The sequence below is a fragment of the Myotis yumanensis genome, unplaced genomic scaffold, assembly GCF_028538775.1.
Source record: "Myotis yumanensis isolate MYYU_CA2020_CCGP unplaced genomic scaffold, mMyoYum1.0.hap1 SCAF_21, whole genome shotgun sequence".
Lineage (NCBI taxonomy): Eukaryota > Metazoa > Chordata > Mammalia > Chiroptera > Vespertilionidae > Myotis > Myotis yumanensis.
Window position 1 is genome coordinate 17,908,421 of NW_027223772.1, and position 5,927 is coordinate 17,914,347.

The window sequence follows — 5,927 nt, forward strand, 5'->3', positions numbered from 1 at the left end:
AGGCAGCTTCTTCCGTCCTTCCCCTTTTGCCTCCCAGCATTGCACCTATGTATGCAAATTAACCGTCATCTTTGTTGACAATTAATTTGCATATTGCCCTGATTAGCCAATGGGAATCCTGGCGAAGGTTTGGTCAATTACCATGTTTGTCTATTATTAGTGTAGACTAGAAGCCTGGTGCACAAAATTTGTGCAAGGATAGGCCTTCCTTCCCCTGGCTGCCGGCACCGGCTTCCCTCTGGCACCCTTGACTCAGGCTTCTCTTGCATCCCGGCTTTGTCCAGAAGGTCGTCAGGAAGGACATCCAGTCTAATTAGCATAGTATGTTTTTATTATTATAGATACTAGAGGCCCAGTGCAAGAAATTTGTGTATGGTTGGGGGTCCCCTCAGCCCAGCCTGCACCCTCTCCATTCCGGGAATGTCTGACTTTTGGTTTAGGCCTGATCCCTGGGCCTAAACTGGCAGTTGGACATCCCTCTCACAATTCAGGACTGCTGGCTCCTAACTGCTCACCTGCCTGATTGCCTCTAACTGCCCCCTTTGCCGGCCTGGTCTCCCCCAACTCCCCCCCCGCCACCAGCCTGTTCACCCCTAACTGCCCTCCTGGCCAGCCTGATCATCTCTTCCTGCCTCCCTCTGCTGGCCTGGTCACCCCTAACTAATCCCCCCTCCCCCCGCCAGCCTGGTCGCCCCAACTGCCTCCTCCCCCGCCAGCCTGGTCACCCCATGCAGCCCGCTGTTCAGTCATTTGGTCATCCCTCACTAACCCCCCCCTGCCGGCCTGGTTGCCCACGCAGCCTTCTATTCATTCATTTGGTTGTCCCTCAGTAACCCCCTTGCCGGGCTTGTCGCCCCACACAGCCTTTTCGGTCGTCAGCCCGGTTGTTTTGGTAGTGAAAGCTTTTTATATATTAGGATATATATATATATATATATATATATATATATATATATATATATACAATTTTTGCTCCAATTGAATGTATTAGGTTGAATAAAATGAAATTACTGACATTCAATCCTTTTTGACCTACAAAAGTATGGTAATTTCATGTGGTTGAATGTGATATGTATAAAAGGCATTTTACTTTATTTGGTATAACCTGGTATGTATGAAAGGCATTGTAAAAGTATTTTGCAGTTCAAAGTGGGTTCATACAAAAGTAAAACTATTTAATTAATTTGTTTATTTGTATTTATCCCTTTATTTTTCTAAGGTACTAGGGTTACTGGATTTTCTTTTTAGCTTTTGTGTGGTTCTTTTTATCTATAGATCTATAAGTCTTAAAAACCGGGGCCCTGGTTTTTTTTAAAAATATATTTTATTGATTTTTTACAGAGAGAAAGGGAGAGAGACAGAGAGCTAGAAACATCGATGAGAGAGAAACATCGATCAGCTGCCTCCTGCACATCTCCCACTGGGGATGTGCCTGCAACCCAGGTACATGCCCTTGACCGGAATTGAACCTGGGACCCTTCAGTCCGCAGGCCGATGCTCTATCCACTGAGCCAAACCGGATTCGGCAAGGAGGGGGGGGGGCTGGTTTTTAAAAACATATTTGTACAAGTTAAATGATGTCCTCATTAATTTGGAGGCCACTCCAAATGCGAGATAATTATTAAGAGTTGCTAGGCTGAAAGTAACCTTTGACTTAGCAAATAATTTCTTTAGAAATAGTGAAAATTAATAGTATAAACAAGTGTATAGAAGAAGTATTTGAGAGAATTAACCATTTTTAAGTTCTTTAGAGATATATGAAACTTATAAAAAGAAGTGATACAGTAGTAAGAATTATTCACTTTGCCTTAACCAGTTTGGCTCAGTGGATAGAGCGTCAGCCTGCGGACTCAAGGGTCCCAGGTTCGATTCCAGTCAAGGGCATGTACCTTGGTTGTGGGCACATCCCCAGTAGGGAGTGTGCAGGAAGCAGCTGATCAATGTTTCTCATTGATGTTTCTAATTCTCTATCCCTCTCCCTTCCTCTCTGTAAAAAATCAATAAAATATATATTTTTAAAAAGTCAAAAAAATTATTCACTTTTTGTTTTATTTTTGAAATTAAATATGTTGAGGTAGCAATAAATTTGTTATTAATAGCATTATATAAATTTCAGGTATACAAGTTATGACATCTGTATACTCTTTTGTGTGTTCACCACCCAACTCAAATCTTCTGTCACTATATTTTACTCCTTTTACCCTCTTTGTTCTCCCTTCTTACCACTTCCCCTCTGATAATCACCATTCTGTTGTCTGTTTCTAAGAGTTTGGGGTTTGTTTGTTTGTTTTTTCTTATATCCCACATATGAGTGAAATCATACCGTTCTTGTTCTTCTTTGTCTTATTTTCACTTAGCATAAATATTCTGAAGATCCATTCACGTTCTTGCAAATGGGAGTATTTCATCTTTTCTTATGATTGAGTAGTATTCCATTGTATATATGTACCCCATCTTCTTTATCCAATCATCTGTCAAAGGATACTTAGGTTGTTTCCATATCTTGGGTCTTGTGCAGTGAACATAGGGATACACATATCTTTACAGATAAATGTTTTCCAACTTTTTAGGTAGATACTCAGAAGAGGGATTGCTGGGTCATGTGGTAGCTCTGTTCTTAATATTTTGAGGAACCAGTCCACACTGTTTTCCATAGTGATTGCACCAATTTACATTTCTACCAGTAATGCCAGAGGGTTCCTGTTTCTCCACATTCTCGCCAGCACTTATTTGATTTACTGATATCCATTCTGACAGAGGTGAGATGATATTACATTGTGGTTTTAATTGTCATTTCCCTGACGATTAGTCATACCGAGCATCTTTTTATATCTCTATTGTCCATCTATATGTCCTGTTTAGAGAAATGTCTGTTCAGCCTCAGCTTATTTCTTAATTGGATTGTTTGGTGTTTTTTGTTGTTGTTGTTGTTGATTTGTATGAGTTCTTTATGTATTTTTGGTATCAGCCCTAATCAGAGGTATCATTTGCAAATATCTTCCCCCATTCAGTTGGTTGCCTTTTTGTTTTGTTGATGGTTTCTTTTGCTATGTGGAAGCTTTTTAGTTTGATGTACTAGTAGACATATTCATTTATTTTTGCTTTCATTTCCCATGCCTTTAGGGTCAAGTTCACAAAAGCCCTTCTGAGACCAAAGTCCACAAGTTTAGTGCCTATGTTTTCTTCTATGTATTTTATTGGTTCAGGTCTTATATTCAAGTCCTTGGTCCATTTTGAGCTAACTTTTGTTTATAGTGTCAAATAGCAGTTTAGTTTCATTCTTTTGGATGTGGCTTTCCAGTTTTCCCAGCACCATTTATTGAAGAGACTTTCTTTTCTCTGCTGTGTGCTTTTGTCTCGTTTGTCAACTATTAGTTGCCCATAGACTAGTATGTGTTAGCTTATTTCTGGGCTCTAAACTCTGTTCCTTTGGTCTGTATGTCTCTTTTCCTGATTGTTTTAGCTTTGTAGTATAATTTTAAGACAGGCAGTGTGATACATCAGGCTTTGTCCTTTTTTCTCTAGGTAGCTTTGTCTATTTTAGGGTATTTTGTGGTTCCATATAGATCTGAGGATTTTTTTGTTCTTATTTTGTGAAAAATAACATTGGGGTTTTGATGGGGATTGTGTTAAATCTGTATATTACTTTAGGTAATGGTCACTTTTAACAGTGTTTATTCTTCCAATCCATGAACATGGGATATTTTTCCATTTCTTTGTGTCTTCTTCAGTGTCTTTCAACAATGTCTTATAGTTTTCAGTGTACAGGTCTTTCACCTCCTTTGTTAAATTTCTCCCTAGGTATTTTATCCTTCTTGTTGCAGTTGTAAATGGGATTGTTTTGTTTATTTTTCCGGTGTTTTGTTGTTAGCATATAGCAGTGGTCCTCAAACTATGGCCCGCGGGCCACATGCAAATACAAATATTGTATTTGTTCCCGTTTTGTTTCTTTACTTCAAAATAAGATATGTGCAGTGTGCATAGGAATTTGTTCATAGTTTTTTTAAAACTATAGTCCAGCCCTCCAACGGCCTGAGGGACAGTGAACTGGCCCCCTGTTTAAAAAGTTTGAGGACCCCTGGCATATAGGAATATAGTGGATTTTTATGTATTGATTTTTGTATCTTGCTACTTCATTGTATTTGTCATTGTTTCTAATAGTCTTTTGGTGGAATCTTTAGGGCTTTCTATATACAGAATCATGTTGTCTGCAAATAGTGACAGTTCTGTTTTGATACCTTTTATTTATTTTTCTCCCTTAATTGCTCTGGCTCGCACTTCCAGTACTATGTTGGATAACAGTGGCAAGAGTGAGCATCATTGTTTTGTTCCTGATCTTAGAGAAAAAACGTCCAGTTTTTCACCGTTGAATATGATATTAGCTGAGAGTTTGTCATATATGGCCTTTATTATGTTGAGATACTTTCCTTCTATATCCATATAATTGAGTATATTAATCATAAGTGGATGTTGTATCTTGTCAAATGCTTTCTCTGCATCTATTGATATGATTATATGATTTTTATCTTTTATTTTGTTAATGTGGTTTATCACATTGATTGATTTGCAAACATTGAACCATCCTTGCATCCAGGGAATGAACCCTACTTAATCTTTCCAATTTGTTTTTACTAGAGGCCTGGTGCACGGATTTGTGCCCTGGTGGGGTCCCTCGGCCTGGCCTGCTGACATCCCCCGAGGAGTCCCAGATTGTGAGAGAGCGTAGGCCAGGCCAAGGGACCTCACTGGTGCACAATCGGGGCTGGGAGGGACCACAGGAAGGCTCCAGGGTGTTTTCAGCCCACCTCACCCAGTCCCAGTCGGCCAGACCCAGCAGCAAGCTAACCTACCAGCTGGAGTGTCTGCCCCATGATGGTCAGTGTGCATCATAGTGACTGGTTGAATGGTCGAATGAATGGTCAGACACTTAGCATATTAGGCTTTTATTATATAGAAATGATTTCTGAGAGAGGAAAGGAGAGGAAATGGGGGATAGAAACATCGATGAGAAATATTGATCTGTTGCCTCCTGCACGCCCCCTGGGGATCTGTTAGGGCTGACCAGCACACCCTGAGTGACAGATGAATGATTACTCTAACACAATGTTTGCTGTGAAAGAGAGGACTAAGGGACTGCCTGGCTAAAGGAACCAGACAGCCTGGATCACCTGTCTCATTAGGCTTTTATTGTAGCAGCAGTTTGAGATAAAGTTTATCTTTTAGATACAATCAGTAGGGTAAGTAATCTTGGGAGGACACATGTGTTTGCAGTGTCCTTTAAGCAAGGACACCCAAAGATTAAGCATAAGGATTCCAGTAAACATCCAGGGGTCTGCACGTGCACAGACTTTTTGTTTGGAAAGGTCAAGGAATAATTAGGGGTGTGGCCTTTGGCACTCCCCTAAGTCGTAATTCCAATAAACAGGGCAGTCTGCCTTCAGCACACTTTTTTTTCCCTCTCAGAATGTCCTCCTTACAAACTTTCCAACCAAGTCTCCTGTGCTCCCCAACAGGGATTGAGCCCACAACCCGGTATGTGCCCTGACCAAGAATTGATCTGAGACCTTCTGGTGCATGGGTCATTGCTCAACCACTGAGCTACACTGACTGGGCAACCTCACTTAATCTTGATGTATTATCCTTTTAATGCATTGTTATATTTGCTAATATTTTGTTTAGAAATTTTGTATCTATGTTCATCTGAGATATTAGCCTGTAATCTTCTTTTTGTGTGTTGATATCAGGGGAATGTTGGTCTCATAAAATAAATCAGGAAGTAGTCCCTCCTCTTCAATTTTTTGGAAGAGGTTGAGAAGGATTAGTATTAAGTCTTCTTTGAGTGTTACTGTTTCATTTTCCTTACTAGTGATCACTCTCTTTAGGTTTTCCAATTCATGGTTCAGTCTATGTTGGTTGTATATTTCTAA